The 17,844-nt window shown below is 52.2% G+C and overlaps 1 protein-coding gene across 5 annotated transcripts in view; it reads left to right on the plus strand.

The window, feature by feature from the left end:
* The window catches only part of LOC141201637 (uncharacterized), a 100,342-nt gene that overhangs the window by 52,531 nt on the left and 29,967 nt on the right, over positions 1–17,844 (plus strand). For 4 of the 5 annotated variants that reach the window (XM_073663653.1, XM_073663655.1, XM_073663656.1 and 1 more), the window contains exon 1: positions 16,223–16,287. The exons of the other annotated variant lie outside the window; for it this stretch is intronic. The gene's annotated coding sequence lies outside the window, so the exon portion shown is untranslated. Of the gene's footprint in view, positions 1–16,222; positions 16,288–17,844 lie in introns of those variants that run through there. 5 annotated transcript variants of the gene reach the window in all.

The raw sequence follows: 17,844 nt of genomic DNA on the forward strand, positions 1-17,844 counted from the left end.
CGGAAATTCATTACCCGAAGGGTATTTAGTATTTACACGTCAGATCCAGAAGGCTTCACGCATATTAAGGTGTTTCTGTCTGTTTCCACCCCTTACAGAATAATTAACTTTTTCAAGACCAAAGAAAGAACAATGTGTGAGATCATTATTCTCTATGGACACGACATGTTTTGATGCCCCGGAGTATGTGCTATTAGAACTGTTGATATTGGAAATCTGCTCCGGTGCTCTCTATGAATCCTACCAATTTGTATAAAACAATGTTGTCCACTATTCTGGAGGAAGGCATTTATTTGTCGGTGTTTAATAACAAAATTCAGCGCTGGCTGTTACCTGATTATCCCATTTTACCCATTTTTCATGGGCTCCCCAAAACAAACATGGGTATCCCCCCCCCCACCACCCTTCACCCTATTATCTCGGGTATGGGTTCATTGAATGAGAATTTAAGCCAATGGCTGGTGAACATTTGTATCCTCTGGTTATTCAAACACCAGGCTATGTGAAAGATACTACGTCTGTCCTGAGGGTTTTTGACAGGTTCGTGTGGCAAGAAGAATATAGGTTTGTCACCAGCAATGTTGTCAACCTGTATTCCTCCATCCCTCACGCATTGGCCGTCATTACTGTTCAACACCATTTAAATATATATAGTGGATATTCTGTGAATTTAAAAAGGTTCATTATAACATAAAATATTTGTTGTCCCACAACAATTTTATGTTTGATTCTAAATATTATTTACAAGTACGTGGAGCCCCCATGGGCTACAAATTCTCACCATCTTTGGCTATTCTGTACATGTTGTGGTGGGAAGAAATTTACATTTTTTCTGATGATAATCCATTTTTGAGCACATTTTTTGGTTTGGTAGATATGTTGATGATGTACTTTTGGTATGGAGAGGTGACCCCCAGTTAGTGTCACAATTTGTTTTGTATTTGAATTCCTATTCCTTAAATTTAAAATTCACAGTCGGCGAACCTTTGATTTCCACTCCATTTCTGGATATTTTCCTGACAGGGATAGTAACATCTCATAAAGTGGACACCACACTATAGAAAACCTTTGTCAGGCAACACATTACAGTAATGTGTCTTTCAATTCTCAACTTACTCTATACAGTTCGCAGGGGAGACTCAGTATAGTTGGAGGGAAGCACTACAATGCCTGTTCAGTGAATGTGACCCATACTACACAAAATATGTAACTTCCAACATAAGTTCTGATCCATCCTCCGTGGATGCTTTTATGCCTAAGGGGAGACCTGCCCACACAACCCCGTGATGACATCACGGGGGCTGGTCTCCAGCCTTTATATTTTTATTAGATTTCTGTTTTTTGCGATAACTTATCGTGGGTTGATCGTAGAGGCCCGAAAGTGACTCCATATGTTCTGTTATGATTTTACCTTTCTCCAGAGACCACACACGGTATAGCTGCCGTCCATTTTGTTACTGTTCGCCACAGCTCCCCGAAGGGACTTACAGCCACAGGAAAATATCCATATTGTTCCTTAGCTGACCCTGCCACCCAAAATATTATCTATGTGGTATTAGAGTCTGTATTGTCAGTTACCCTACCAGTTCTACGTGTGACTAAGTTGTAAAACTGCCTTAACCTCTCTCTGGGACTAGCAAGTTCACCATTAGCTGGGCCCTCTTGCTCCGCTCCTACCGGGGATCCTTCATCCGGGGATACTTCTTGAGCTGGCTCTTCTGCAGCATTAGGCTCTTCTGCAGCACTTACAGGTTCAACTTGCTGTGGAGGGTCTTCTGGCTGTTCGAAGAATTGGAGTGTTGGAATGATTACTGCTCCTCCTATTTGAGGCCAATCTGCTAGGAAGTCTCCTAAGTCAGTGTGTATCACTGCTTCTTTAGGCTCCTCCGGGATTGTGAGAGGCACTTCTTCTTGAGGCTTTAGCGGGTCTGGACACAACTTTAGGTGATCCCTGGACACTGTTGCAGTCGTCCTTCCTCCTCTAATTAAGTAGGTCTTCTTATTGTCAAATCTTGAATGTAACACAGTGTAGGGTTCTCTCTCCCACTGGTCATCAAGTTTATGATTTCTCTTTTTCCTTTTCAATACTACTTCACCAGGTGTGAAGGGCTCTGCGGACGCGTTTTTGTTGTAGTGCGCCTCCTGCTTATCTCTCACCCGAGTGAGACTGTCCTCGACACAGGCTTGTACCCTCCTGTACTGCTCTTGTCTGGTCATGTCCCAGTCCTCAGTGGTCATATCAGCTTCAGGCTCAACAACACCAAGCTCCAGATCCATGGGCAGCTTTCCTGGCCTTGCCCGCATGAGATATGCTGGAGTGCAATTGGTTGAACTTACTGGTATATGATTATACAGATCTACTAGGTCAGTTAGTAGGTCTGGCCACTGATTTCTCTCCTCAAGTGGTATGGTCTTTAGCAGGTCGATGATGATGTTATTCATCTTCTCACAGAGACCATTTGTTTGTGGGTGGTACGGTGTAGTTCTTATCTTCTTACACCCGTAGAGATGGCAGAGTTCCTTGAAAAACTCAGCCTCAAAGGCCGGGCCTTGGTCCGTCAGCACCTGCTCAGGATAACCATGGGGTCTACAGAAATACGCTTGGGACGTCTTTGCTGCTGTCTCTGCCGTCAGGTCTTTGACGGGGGTGACCACCAGGAAACGTGAGTAGTGATCCACCATGGTCAGAGCATAAGAGTACCCTGACCTGCTGGGGGACAGCTTGACATGGTCCAGGGCCATGATCTCCAGGGATCGAGTCGTCTTGATGGGTTGCAGGGGTGCCTTCTGGCTGCTGTAGTCTTTTCTTCTAAGGCCACAGGGCCCACAGTCCTGGCACCACCGCTCAGTGGAGCTGCGCATTCCTACCCAGTAGAATCGACACTTCAGCAGGGTCTCTAGCTTTTTCCAGCCAAAGTGCCCCGCCAGATCGTAGTAGGCCTCCAACACCATTTGGATGTCTGTCTTGGGGACCACTATCTGCCATACCATCTCATGGGTTTTTGGATTGACGTACCTCCGGCACAGCTTCTCACGGTAGATAAACAGCCGGCTTCTCTCGTTCCACAGCTGCTTTGCTTGCGGAGACGCTTCTTTTTCCAGGGAGGCACCTTCTTGGGTTATCAGCTCCTTGATGCGGCTGACAACCGGGTCACTGTCCTGGGTCTCTTTCCAGCTGTGGTGAGGCTGGGGGTTTAACGTCTTTCCACGCTGCCTCCTGGAGGCTCGTTGCTCGTGGATCATCCCATTCCGGTGACAGGCAGGTAGCTCAATCTCTTCCAGGTCATCCACTTCTTCTTCTGTGTCTGACTGGTGAGGCATCCTGGACAGGGCATCGGCGTTCTTGCGGCCCGCCCAGTATTTAATTGTGAATTGATAATTTGACAGCCGAGCCATCCATTGTTGTTCCAGTGCCCCTAGCTTAGCTGTTTCAAGATGGGTCAAGGGGTTGTTATCAGTGAAGGCAGTGAACTTGCTGGAGGCCAGGTAGTGCTTAAACCTTTCAGTGATGGCCCAGACCAAGGCCAGGAACTCCAACTTAAAGCTGCTATAGTTCTCCGGGTTCCTCTCGGTCGGGCGGAGCCTCCTGCTTGTGTATGCAATCACTTTCTCTTGGTGATTCTGCTTCTGACTTAAGACAGCTCCCAGTCCTTCGTTGCTGGCATCGGTATACAGCAGGAACGGTTGGCTGTACTCAGGGTAGGCTAGGATCTCATCGCCTGTCAGGATCTCCTTCATCTCCTGAAATGACTTGGCTTGCTCCTTACCCCAGTGGATTTCTGCCTTTGGGGGACTGCCCTACCAGGAGGTCTTGCAGAGGAGCTGCTTTCTTGGTGTAGTCTTTTACAAACCTCCGGTAGTATCCTACTAGTCCCAAGAACTGACGCACCTCCTTGAGGTTCTTCGGCTCCGGCCACTTCTGAATGGCAGTGACCTTCTCCGGGTCTGATGCTACCCCTTCCGGACTGACAATGTGCCCCAGGTACTGTACCTTTCTCTTGAGCAGGTGGCACTTTGAGGGCTTCAACTTCATCCTGTACCGGGACAGTGACTCAAATACCTCTGCCAGGTGCTTCAAGTGGTCCTCGTACGTTTTAGAGTACACTATCACATCATCCAGATAAAGTAACAGAGTCTCGAAATTGCGGTGTCCCAGGCAGCACTCCATCAATTTCTGGAACGTTCCAGGGGCATTGCAGAGTCCAAACGGCATACTGTTGAACTCGCAGAGTCTCATCGGGGTAGTGAAGGCCGTCTTCTCCCAAGCCTCCTCAGCCACAGCTACTTGCCAGTACCCACTAGTGAGGTCAAGGGTGGAAAAGTAATTTGCAGACTTTAAGGCAGCTAGGGACTCCTCTATGCGTGGTAAAGGGTATGCATCTTTATGTGTAATGCGATTTACTTGTCTGTAATCTATACACATTCTTATGCTCTCATCCTTTTTCCTAACTAGCACTAGGGGAGCTGCCCAGGGACGACAACTATCCCTTACTACCCCCGCCTTTCTCATGTCGTGCAACATTTCCTTAGTCTTCTGGTAGTATGCTGGTGGTATAGGCCTGTAACGTTCTTTGATGGGTGGATGGTCACCTGTGGGGATATGGTGTTGAACCCCCTTAATCCTCTCGAAGTCAAGTGTATGTTTACTGAACACCTGCGCGTATTCTTGAACCACCCGGTGTACATCCTGTTTCTGATGGGCAGGAGTGGTGTCTGTCCCAACATGGAGCTTTTGACACCAATCCTCCACTTGGGTTGCAGGGTCATTATCCTCCACTTCATCTGGTGAGGTTAAGGACTCCGCCTTGTGAATGCAGTTGTTATTTACAGCATGCAATTTGGCAACAGTGGCATAACGTGGCAATCTGACCTCATCTTCCCCACAGTTGAGAAGATGGACGGGCACCCTCCCATTGCGTAAATCTACCACTCCTCTGGCGGTTAAGAGCGTGGGTCTGTGCTCGGAGCAAAGGGGTTCTACTACCGCCTGGTAGCTCTGTCCTCTAAGACCTATGGCAGCTCTACACCAGATAAGCATTTCACTCATTGGGGGGATCACAATGGGTATGGGGTCCGCCACCCGCACATTACCGATTTCACCATCTGTTAACCTTACTTGCTGTTGGTACATCAGGACTCGGATCTCCTTCTGCAACGCCCTCCGCTGTCCTGGTCTGGCAGTGTCAGCTATCTGTTGGAGCAAGAACACAACTTTTCCCAAACAGTTACCAACAATGTTAGTGCCTAGTACCATATACGGATTGGTATAATCAGGATTAGTCTCTACTACAATTAGTCCCTGGTCCTTCAGCTCCATTCTCCCCACCTTTACAGTCACATTCTTAACCCCGATTAGGTTAAGGGGGAGTCCATTTGAGGCATAAACCGAAAGATTTGGAGCTGGCGGGCTTAAGTCGTCCATGGACCAGAACCTCTTGTAGAGGACATCAGGCATTATGGCTACCTGTGATCCTGTGTCCAGCAGAGCGTGCGTCGGGATGCCATCCAGCACAATGGACAGGAAAGGTCTTCCTCCGACGAACCTGTTATACCAGTCTGATGGGCCTGGGGAGTTTACTCCTGGGTGTCGGCCCTCGGCCCCAGGGTTTTCTTGTTTAAAGGACAATTCTGGGCGGTGTGTCCTGTCTTGCGGCAGCGGTAGCAGGTAGGGTCCTTCTGTGGATGGCGCTGGTCACTGATCCTCGTAGAGGGTGGTGTTGTCCTCCTCCTCCTTCGCATCCAGGAGACATCCTCAGGGCTGTCGGCTAACAGGATTTTCCCTCCTTCCTCGGGCTCCGTCCGCAGCTGCAGAGCACTCAGCACAGTGGTCAGGGTTTTGCTCAACTGGCGCACTTCAGAGCGCAGACTGTCCAGCTCTCTAGGGGACGTTGCTGGAACCTTGGCTTCAGCAGCCACTGGGGAAAAGGTGGGTGTAGCAGGCACTGGGGTAGCCCCACCCTGGTAACATTGGATGGCATTTGTTTCCAGGGGCTGCAGTCCTTTTATAGCTGTAATGCACACGCCCGGGCTGAGCGGCATGTGCGTGTGATTCCACTGGACCGTGCCGGAGAGTCAATGCCTGGAGGGGCGTAACTAGGTATTCACTCGATCCGACCAGGGTCGCACAACGGCATACGACGCCAGTGCACCAAGGAGGAACCGAGCAGAGGGACCAGGTGCTACTCCAGGACAGACCCCGGACACGGCTGTTGACCCACACAGGGGAATACAGGAACAGACAGGTTAGGCTGGCACACAGACTGGTGGGTATGCAAACAGGCGGGTATGCAGGCAGGGGAGTACAGGCAAGCACGGCTAGAGTGCAGACAGGGAGGCACTAGCAGGTAGGAACACAGGTGGGATAGGACCCAGTACACACTGAGACTCAGGAACAGAACCACAGATGTGGCGGACAAACACAGCAGAGTGAGGCCGCCCAGAGAGGTGAGCGAGAGCAGGGCAGGACAAGACCGCCTGGAGCGGTGAGCAAGAGTAGAGCGGGACAAGGCCGCCTGGAGCGGTGAGCAAAGGGTCAGAGCTGAGCGAGACTGCCGGAGCAGTGAGCAAGGAGTCAGAGCAGGACGAGGTCGCCTGGAGCGGTGAGCAAGAGTAGAGCAGGATGAGGCCGCCTGGAGCGGTGAGCAAGAGTAGAGCAGGACGAGGCCATCTGGAGCGGTGAGCAAAGGGTCAGAGCTGAGCGAGACTGCCGGAGCAGTGAGCAAGGAGTCAGAGCAGGACGAGGCCGCCTGGAGCGGTGAGCAAAGGGTCAGAGCTGGATGAGGCCGCCTGGAGCAGTGAGCAAGAGTAGAGCAGGACGAGGCCGCCTGGAGCGGTGAGCAAGAGTAGAGCAGGACGAGGCCGCCTGGAGCGGTGAGCAAGAGAAGAGCAGGACGAGGCCGCCTGGAGCGGTGAGCAAGAGTAGAGCAGGACGAGGCCGTCTGGAGCGGTGAGCAAGAGTAGAGCAGGACGAGGCCGCCTGGAGCGGTGAGCAAGAGTAGAGCAAGACTGCTGGAGCAGTGAGCAAAAGGATAAGAGCGGAGCGAGACTGCCGGAGCAGTGAGCAAAAGGGTAAGAGCGGAGCAAGGCTGCCGGAGCAGTGAGCAAAAGGGTCAGAGCGGAGCAAGGCTGCCGGAGCAGTGAGCAAGGCAGAGCAGGCTAGAACCGCCGGAGCGGTGAGCAAGGCAGAGCAGGCTAGAACCGCCGGAGCGGTGAGCAAGGCAGAGCAGGCTAGAACCGCCGGAGCGGTGAGCAAGACAGAGCAGGGGGGACAGGGCTCTGTTCACACGGAACAGACAGGAAGGGAAAGGCAGAGCCAGATACCCACAGGGTACTTGCAGTGAAGTAGCGAGTGGACCACAAACTCACAAACGGGAGTACAGAGACAACAAGCAGGAGTTAGGTACGAGTTCAGACTCTGCAGAAAAAGGAAAGGAATGGACATAGAGAAAAAACAGGTAAAAGATAGGAGAGAGTTCAGACTGGAACTGAGTGTACGGAGGAGACCGACACTGCAGCGGGATACAGGAACGGGTCTGGGAATACGGCCCCCAGAGAGGCGGAACGAACAGGCAAGGAGCGTGTTCAGACAGGACAGACAAGATACAGGAGCGGGTCTAGGTAGTCGGCCCCTAGAGGCGGGAGGAACAGGCTAGGAGCAAGTTCAGACAGGCCTGGAAATACAGCCTCCAGGATAGGCAGACAAGAGAACACAGAACGGGACCTGGCATCTTCAGAGTGAAAGCACACACTGAATGAAACACAATGCTCAGGCAGGGATTGATTGGAGCAGCTGGGTTAAATACCAGGTGACAGACAGCAATAGGCTGAGGACGCACAAGGGGTGTGACCCACAGCAGGTACAAAAAGCAGGAAGTGATCGGGCGCCGCCCTTAAGCAGCAGAAACAGACACAAACAGAAAGCATGGAGGGAAGCCAGAGAGACATTCTGGACTGGAGATCAAGTGCGCACTCTTGCACAGTGGGAGATGGACCACTATGCAAGGACGCCGCCAGGTATGTTACAGTACCCCCCCCTTACGCCCCCTCTTCTTCAGGCCTGCCAGAATCTTCCGCAGGGAATTCGAGGGCCAATCCTTCACTTCAAGGAGATCACTTCCACTGTCCACAGGAAAAACTGGTCTCATCTGGTTAGCTAGGATGCTACCTCCTATCCAGCCATCCTCAGCAACAGACGAAATGGGTGGAGTACCAGGAACAGCACACAAGGAAGTCTCTCCACATATTTTCAGGTGGCACCCCAGAGGGTACAGGAGACAACTGGAAGTCCTCCACCGGGTTGGAGGGGGGCAGAGACTTGGGGATAATCTCTGCTTCGAGGTACATCTTGTCAAACTCACAGGAAGAAATAGACGGGTTATCAGGTACAGGGTGAGAAAAAATCACTGTCTCTTTGTTATCTGGTGGTACCCCGGAGGATTCAGGAAACAACTGGAGGTCCTCCGCCGGGTCAGAAGAGTGCAGAGGCTCAGGGAAAACATCTGCTTCAGAGTACACTAGGTCGGACACACTGGACGAAGCAGGGGAGGTATCGGGTGCCGACTATAGGAAAGTCTCTGTCCATTCACCACCAGGTGGCACCCCGAAGGGTTCTGGAGACAACTGGAGGTCCTCCGCCTGGTCGGAGGGGTGTAGAGACTCATGAATAACCTCTACTTCGGAGTACACTAGGTTAGACTCACTAGGCGAAGCGAGCAAGGTATCAGATCCAGGATATAGGAAAGTCTCTGTCCATTCACCACCAGGTGGCACCCCGAAGGGTTCTGGAGACAACTGGAGGTCCTCCGCCTGATCGGAGGGGTGTAGAGACTCGGGAGTAACCTCTGCTTCGGAGTACACTAGGTTGGACTCACTGGACGAAGCGAGCAAGGTATCAGGTACAGAGTATAGGAGAGTCTCTGTCCTTTTGCTACCAGGCAGCACCCCGAAGGGCTCAGGAGACAACTGGAGGTCTTCCGCCAGGTCGGAGGGGTGAAGAGACTCATGGGTAACCTCTGCTTCGGAGTACACTAGGTCGGACTCACTGGATGAAGCAGCCGAGGTATCAGGTACCGAGTATAGGAAAGTCTCTGTCCATTCGCTACCAGGTAGCACCCCGAAGGGTTCAGGAGACAACTGGAGATCTTCCGCCTGATCGGAGGGGTGTAGAGACTCGGGGGTAACCTCTGCTTCGGAGAACACTAGGTCGGACTCACTGGACGAAGCGGGCGAGGTATCAGGTGCAGAGTATAGGGAAGTCTCTCTCCAATTGTCATCAAGTGGTATCCCGGGGGATTCAGGAGGCAACAGGGGGTCCTCCGGTGTGGATTCTGGGTGGGCAGCAGTCTCTTCGGGCAGGAGAACTGGTGCACTACCCACGCACATTACCCGTTGGGGCTTCTCCGGGATACAGGGAGATGAAGCTTCAGTAGGGACTTCAAGGTTGGGGTCAGGAGGTCTCAGGGAGGACAGACCCTGGCGTGACGGCTTGCCTCTACGTCTAGCACGTCTGGACTGTCTCTTGAGGTTGGGAGAAGTATTCCGGAGAGCGTAGTCACCCTGTGAGGATTCTGGGTGGGCAGTAGTCTCATTGGGCTGGAGGACTATTGCGCTACCCACACACATTACCCATCGGGGCTGCTCCGGGATATTGGGAAGTGAAGCTTCAGCAGGAGCCTCCGGGTTAGGATCATCGAAGACCATTAGAAAGGCCACCAGGAAGGCCATTATGTCCAGGACGATAGGATCCTGTGCGTCCCATAGAGGGGTGATCCAATTCAAGGCATCACCCGCTAGGTAAGACATCATGAATCCCACCTTAGCCCGATCTATGGGAAAACATAGAGGGTAGAACTTGAAGTGTAGCATGCATTGCTCCACAAATGCACGACTCTGTCTTGGATTCCCATAGTAACGTGGCGGATCCGCAGGAACGAGTGCAGAAAGATCCATCTGGACGGGTGCGTAATTTGCCTGGAACTCAGCTAAGGAATAAAATTTTTTACTTATTTATTTTTAATGCACGTATTCGCTGGAGAACGTCTAAGAGAGCGAAGGCCGTGGGGCTCAACGGGAACCATGGCCTGAGCATGCTGTAATGCACACGCCCGGGCTGAGCGGCGTGTGCGTGTGATTCCACTGGACCGTGCCGGAGTGTGAATGCCTGGAGGGGCGTAACTAGGTATTCACCCGACCCGACCAGGGTTGCACGACGGCATACGACGCCAGTGCACCAAGGAGGAACCGAGCAGAGGGACCAGGTGCTACTCCAGGACAGACCCCGGACACGGCTGTTGACCCACACAGGGGAATACAGGAACAGACAGGTTAGGCTGGCACACAGACTGGTGGGTATGCAAACAGGCGGGTATGCAGGCAGGGGAGTACAGGCAAGCACGGCTAGAGTGCAGACAGGGAGGCACTAGCAGGTAGGAACACAGGTGGGATAGGACCCAGTACACACTGAGACTCAGGAACAGAACCACAGATGTGGCGGACAAACAGCAGAGTGAGGCCGCCCAGAGAGGTGAGCGAGAGCAGGGCCGGACAAGACCGCCTGGAGCGGTGAGCAAGAGTAGAGCAGGACAAGGCCGCCTGGAGCGGTGAGCAAAGGGTCAGAGCTGAGCGAGACTGCCGGAGCAGTGAGCAAGGAGTCAGAGCAGGACGAGGCCGCCTGGAGCGGTGAGCAAGAGTAGAGCAGGACGAGGTCACCTGTAGCGGTGAGCAAGAGTAGAGCAGGACGAGGCCGCCTGGAGCGGTGAGCAAAGGGTCAGAGCTGAGCGAGACTGCCGGAGCAGTGAGCAAGGAGTCAGAGCAGGACGAGGCCGTCTGGAGTGGTGAGCAAAGGGTCAGAGCTGGACGAGGCCGCCTGGAGCAGTGAGCAAGAGTAGATCAGGACGAGGCCGCCTGGAGCGGTGAGCAAGAGTAGAGCAGGACGAGGCCGCCTGGAGCGGTGAGCAACAGAAGAGCAGGACGAGGCCGCCTGGAGCGGTGAGCAAGAGTAGAGCAGGACGAGGCCGCCTGGAGCGGTGAGCAAGAGTAGAGCAAGACTGCTGGAGCAGTGAGAAAAAGGATAAGAGCGGAGCGAGACTGCCGGAGCAGTGAGCAAAAGGGTAAGAGCGGAGCAAGGCTGCTGGAGCAGTGAGCAAAAGGGTCAGAGCGGAGCAAGGCTGCCGGAGCAGTGAGCAAGGCAGAGCAGGCTAGAACCGCCGGAGCGGTGTGCAAGGCAGAGCAGGCTAGAACCGCCGGAGCGGTGAGCAAGGCAGAGCAGGCTAGAACCGCCGGAGCGGTGAGCAAGGCAGAGCAGGCTAGAACCACTGGAGCGGTGAGCAAGGCAGAGCAGGGGGGACAGGGCTCTGTTCACACGGAACAGACAGGAAGGGAAAGGCAGAGCCAGATACCCACAGGGTACTTGCAGTGAAGTAGCGAGTGGACCACAAACTCACAAACGGGAGTACAGAGACAACAAGCAGGAGTTAGGTACGAGTTCAGACTCTGCAGAAAAAGGAAAGGAATGGACATAGAGAAAAAACAGGTAAAAGATAGGAGAGAGTTCAGACTGGAACTGAGTGTACGGAGGAGACCGACACTGCAGCGGGATACAGGAACGGGTCTGGGAATACGGCCCCCAGAGAGGCGGAACGAACAGGCAAGGAGCGTGTTCAGACAGGACAGACAAGATACAGGAGCGGGTCTAGGTAATCGGCCCCTAGAGGCGGGAGGAACAGGCTAGGAGCGAGTTCAGACAGGCCTGGAAATACAGCCTCCAGGATAGGCAGACAAGAGAACACAGAACGGGACCTGGCATCTTCAGAGTGAAAGCACACACTGAATGAAACACAATGCTCAGGCAGGGATTGATTGGAGCAGCTGGGTTAAATACCAGGTGACAGACAGCAATAGGCTGAGGACGCACAAGGGGTGTGACCCACAGCAGGTACAAAAAGCAGGAAGTGATCGGGCGCCGCCCTTAAGCAGCAGAAACAGACACAAACAGACAGCATGGAGGGAAGCCAGAGAGACATTCTGGACTGGAGATCAAGTGCGCGCTCTTGCACAGTGGGAGATGGACCACTATGCAAGGACGCCGCCAGGTAAGTTACAATAGCCATGTCCTTAAGATTGTCAAAGGTGGCATCTGGATGATCTAAGGACCACCATCGCACAGTCCTGTTCTCCTCTGGAGACCTCAGTCCCCGGACAAACTGTTCCTTCAGCATTTTGTTTTCATTTTCGATGCTGGTCGGACTAACCTGTTTCAGAGCCCGCAGAGCCCCTTGTAGACGCCAGGCATAGTCCCGAACATTGTCCTCCGGCTGTTGAGAACAGTTGTAGAACCTCATCCGGAGGTCCGTCTCAGTATGATCCTCAAAAACAGTCTGTAGCTTTTTAAAGATTGCGGACACTGACTCCTGGTCTGAGGCTGACCATGTTTCCACTTTCCTTTCCGCAGCACTAGTCAGTTGTCCTAATACAACAGCGGCTCTTTGCTTGCCTGTCATAGAGTACATGTCCAAGATACCGCATATCTTCTGTTTGAATCCAGACAGGGTATCTGGTTTGCCGTTGTACTGGGGGAGCCACTTTGCTACAGGAATGTACGGTAGAGTTATGAGGATGACAGGAGTTACAGGCGCTGCTGGTGGAGCGGCCGCTTCGGCCGTCTCAGCGCCGGGCGCGGGTTGAACATCAGGGCCGTTAACCGGTATTCCGGCGTTGTGCTGTTCGTCGGACATTCTGGCGCCCCCCTAGCGAACCGTGGCCTACCTTCTTTTCTTTTCTTCCGGTAGGCCGCAGCTCTGCAGGTGACGGTCATCTTCAGGACCTTGCGTCGCTTGTGTCCTACGTCAGAGCGTTCGGCGACGCTCCTTCCAGGACCTGGTGCTTCCTGGTTTGACGTCGAGACGTGGGGCGTGTCCGGGGCTTTGCGCGCTTTTGCAGGTACGCCCCTCAGTTTCCCGCGGTTACGCCTTTCTTCTCGCTCGACGGCCCAACAATGGCGGCAATCTTCACCACAGTTAAAACACACAGTTTTTAATTAAAGGCGCACAGTACCTGGTGGCAACGGGCATAACACTCTGTCGTTGCAGCGGGCACGCGATCCTGTTCGTGACACCAGGAAAGATGACTAGCCCAGGGGATGGGGATGACTCAGTACCCGGGCCTTTGCCTGGCCTTGGGGATGTCGCGGTGGTCGGCTCCCGGGGCCGTACCCTGGGGTCAGCTTTAAAAAAGGGATTGTTTGTTAGTTTTATGAAAGTTCGTGACGCCACCTGTGGTTTCTGGTGAGAATCACCAGCGCTGCGGCAGTCCACTGAGGCCGGTGATAAGGCATTTCGATGGTACAGCTCCCCACAGTTGGAGCTAGGCCTCAGGGCAGCGTACGGAGAGGGGGATGCAGGACAGGCGAGACCCAGCCGGGTCAGAGCAAGAACAGGGACAGACACGATATTCACTTCAGTACCTTTTACTGATGGAAATTCAGGCACGTCCCGGAGCACTGCAGGGTGAAGGGTGCATATCAGGATCCTCCCCAATGAGCGGGTGTTTCTTGCCTCTGCATAGTAAGTTTCTGACTAGGCCTAACTTTATCTCTGTCCTGCACCGGCTGACGTTGTGGTAGGGCCTTCTCTTGGAGTGCACGCTCCCAGCTTGCGGGGCCTATGCGTCTCCTGGCTCTGTTACATATCAGCTCTCTGGTGAACCTGGGACCTGTAGTTCTCCAGGGATTCCGGTTATGCCTTACTGGGTCGTAGAGATCCCGGTAAGCTCGGACCCGGTGTCCGGTATATGTTTTGGGGTGAGCTGGGTAAGCTCCTCTGCCCCCACAGCTACTCACTTTCCACTCGCCTTCGGCCACGCTCGAGCCCTCACTAGGCTACTCACACTAACGGCAGCTTGCTGCGCTTCACCGATCTTATGGTGCTGGCACACCTTAAGCTCACTATTCTGAACTACAACTGAGTCTTAGTCTGGATGAGCTCCACTGCAGGCTAGCAACTGCAGGAGCTGACATCGCTCTGTCCTCTGAGGTAACTCTTCTCAGACTGTACTGGACTAGACTGTGAACTGAAACTAGACTAGACTGAGCTTGACTTTGTATTGAGGTCTGTACTTTCTGAACTCTCCAGAGGAGCTCCTAACTGCCTAGCTCCACCTTCCCTATTTATATCCCTAACGGGCTCCCTCTGCTGGTCTGAGGTGGAAGGTGGAGATGTGTGAATGTTTATGGGGGCCTCTTGTGGAGGAATCCATCAATGCACTCTTCTAGGATCTGTGATACCAAGCGCAGCTGGGCGTCACAATTCCTTGTATGTAGTATTATTCGGTCACTATGTGGTGATATGTGGTCTAGTCATGGTGTGTCGGTATTCTTTGTATGTGGTATTATTCGGTCACTATGTGGTGGTAATATGTAGTCCGGCCATGGTGTGACAGTTTTTGTCCATTTGTATGTGATATTATTTGAAAAAATGTATGTGACACATTCCCTTAAAGAAAAATAAAGAAAAATATACCTAAATAGAGTACTGGATATTTTAAGAAATGTTTAATAGGTTAGAGTAGAGTAGGGCCCGGCCAGAAGAGTCTACCTTGTCGTGGCGGCGGCTTACAAAATCTTTTGGTCAAAAGAAAAGCTGCTGGCTATGTATGTGATATGGTGTTCTATGGGAACTGTTAGGGTATGTGCACATGGTCAGGAGCCGCTGTGGGTTTGGCACTGCAGCTTATGCAGCATCAAACCTGCAGCAGCCAGGTGTTACAGCATAGTGCATGGATTTCTAGAAATCCCATGTCCACTATGCGACTTTGTGCACCTATGGATCACAAACGGAAACTGACATGCGTCGCGTCTTTCAGACCCGCAGCATGTCAATTTCTCTTGCGGGTCCACATGTGGACTTTCTCCACAGACTAACATCTATGAGGAAACTCCGCATGTACAAAAAAAAAAAAAATCGCGCCACTCAATTGCATAAAATGAGGGCAGAAGCCGCACAGCTATCCCGCAGCTTTGGGGCCGCAGGCTCCTCCTGAGCGTGGGCACATACCCTTAATGTGTGATAAGGATGTGGTGCAGAAGTGGAGTTTTTCCAAGAGTGGGTGGTGTGACTATGGAAGGTTTGAGGAGTGGAGGTGGAGCTGGGGTGGAGCCTGGGCGGAGACTCAAGGGTGCCCGAAATTTTTTTGCCAGTATGGGGCCTGAAATTCCTGGTGGCAGCCCTGCCCACATATACATACTCATATAATCTTTTATGATATAGGGGTCTTCTGGAGAGGGCTGCAGAACCCACTGTGGAGGAGGGGACACAGCAGACGGGACTGATTTCAGCTTCCTGCCCCTGCGTGCTGTCCCATGCTGTGGACTCTCCTCCCCCACACTCTACTATTTGAGGAAATGCTGCTGGGAAAGGAACCGCAGGAGGCAGAAGACCCCCTGTAAGACCCTGCAGGAGGACAGACAGCAGTCAATGAGCGCTCTCATCAGTCTGATGGGGAAGCGTTCATAGGCCAGCGGCCTCTCTCCTGCATGACATGTCCCCTTTTTCATTGTCCACACTCTGCCCAGGGTATCAAAAATCATTACGGATGGGAGTGGACGGGGTTAAGCAGCATCAGCCCTCAGTCAAGGGGCCCCATAGCAGCTGCGTGATCTACTGCCTGAGCACTGCTCCCCTTCCTGCATGGGCCCCCCTTCACCTCTGGGCCGGGGTGCGGCTGCATCGGCGGTGTGTCCACCCCTGGCTGAACCCCTCGCTGCGGCTCTGAGCAAATATAATATTATTTACACACAAACGAGAGGTAAAGAAATCAGTGTCACACCTGTGGGATAAGAACGTAAGAACGCCCATTACACCCTCAGATGACTTCCCTCGTGGGTACAGTGTCCGAAATGGGGTCATTTTAGGGGGTCGTATGTTCTTCACACCTCGAGGGCTTTGCTATTGGCTGCTCCGTACACCTCGTACACGCGCGGCTCCGCTCCGTACACCTCGTACACACACGGCTCTGCTCCGTACACCTCGTACACGCGCGGCTCCGCTCCGTACACCTCGTACACACGCGGCTCTGCTCCGTACACCTCGTACACACACGGCTCTGTTACATCCACACTGTAAACCCCTCCTGACCCCACACATAAACTTCAGCTCATCCAGCACCATGACAACCAGCACAGCAGAGTCCTGCATCCTGATCATGTGACCCCTGACTCCTCCCCTCCTGTGACCTCATCACAGCTCCTGTGCACACAGAGCAGCCATATATGTGGAGGCGGCTCTGCAGGTGGAGGTATGTGGAGACCCCCATTACTGAGCGCAGGGGGCATTAACCCCTTCAGCACCGAGACTCTTTTGGGGTCTTGTGTTGCCCCTTTATAAGAATCAAGGTTTTTGTTCTGTTTCCTGTAATAGATACATACGACCCAACTATGGAGACAGGAAGGGAGGAAACGTATTGTTCTCGTAGTACAGGACCCCTTTACTGGCCCCACAGTGTAATGCCCCCATTATGCCCCTTATACAGGATGTATGATGCCCCCACACAGTGTAATGCCCCCATTATGCCCCTTATACAGTATGTATGATGCCCCCACAGTGTAATGCCCCCATTATGCCCCTTATGCAGGATGTATGATGCCCCCACACAGTGTAATGCCCCCATTATGCCCCTTATACAGGATGTATGATGCCCCCACACAGTATAATGTTCCCCCAGTAGCGCCTGACGTCCTGTAGTTGGAATAATCCCTCTGGAGTTGGTTTTCCCTTTGCCTGCTCCCCTCCATGTATACCCTCGAGCATGTATACTTGCATGTAGGGGAGCAGGCCTTACTAGATATCGAGGCTTTGTACAGTAATATACCGCATGAGGATGGTATCAGAGGAGTAAGACATTTCTTGATATCGAGATCAATAGAGTGTAGCAGACATAATGACTTCATGTAGGAGCTTCTAAAATTCATTCTTACTCATAGCTACTTTCTTTTTGACAGTATTTCCACCAGCTCAGGGGTACTTTGATGGGGAGCCCCTGTGCCCCCTCGTATGCTAACCTATTCCTGGACTGGTGGGAGGAAACCACAATATTCAGGGATGATCAAGGTGTGGCTTCCATGTATTGGGGTACAGTATAGATATATTGATGACATTTTTATCATCTGGTCGGGACAAGTGAACAATTTCTTGAATTTGTCAGGGAACTCAACATCAATAGAGTCGGCCTTAGATTTACATCTGAGTTTAATTATTACCAGTTGCCTTTCCTGGATGTACTAATCTAGAAAGAACTTGAATGGGACCCTAGGGACACTCAACTACCATAAACCTACAAGCACTAATAAACTATTGAAGTGGGATAGCCACCACCCCATCCTCCTAATAAAATTTGTCCCTTGGATATTCCTTTTATGGTTGAGAAGGAACTGTTCTAGTGTCACAGATATTAATATACAGGCAATGGACATGAACACCAGATTCAGGGAAAAAGATACCCACAGTACATTTTGGATTCCACACGATTATTTGCAGAAAAATGGAAGAGACAGACAATCCTCCATTCCAAACCAAGAGACCAAGAAAAGATGGAATAACACAAGTAATAGGAACTTACAACAATCAGAGTGACCATATCTTTAAAGGGGTTGTACACTACTTTATATTACCCCCCCCCCATGTATCCCCCCGGGGCCCCTAAGACTTTTTGTAAATACCTTAATTTGCAGATGATACCTGTGAGCGGCGCTATTACTGGCTGCTCACAGGCATCACGTGAACCCAGCTGCTGCCGACTCTGACATCCGCTGATGTCACGACAAGTGCTGGCAGCGGCCGGAGGTCTTTGTCTTCC

The sequence above is a fragment of the Phyllobates terribilis genome, unplaced genomic scaffold, assembly GCF_046119375.1.
Source record: "Phyllobates terribilis strain yellow unplaced genomic scaffold, ASM4611937v1 Scaffold_120__1_contigs__length_5212024, whole genome shotgun sequence".
Taxonomy (NCBI): Eukaryota; Metazoa; Chordata; class Amphibia; order Anura; family Dendrobatidae; genus Phyllobates; species Phyllobates terribilis.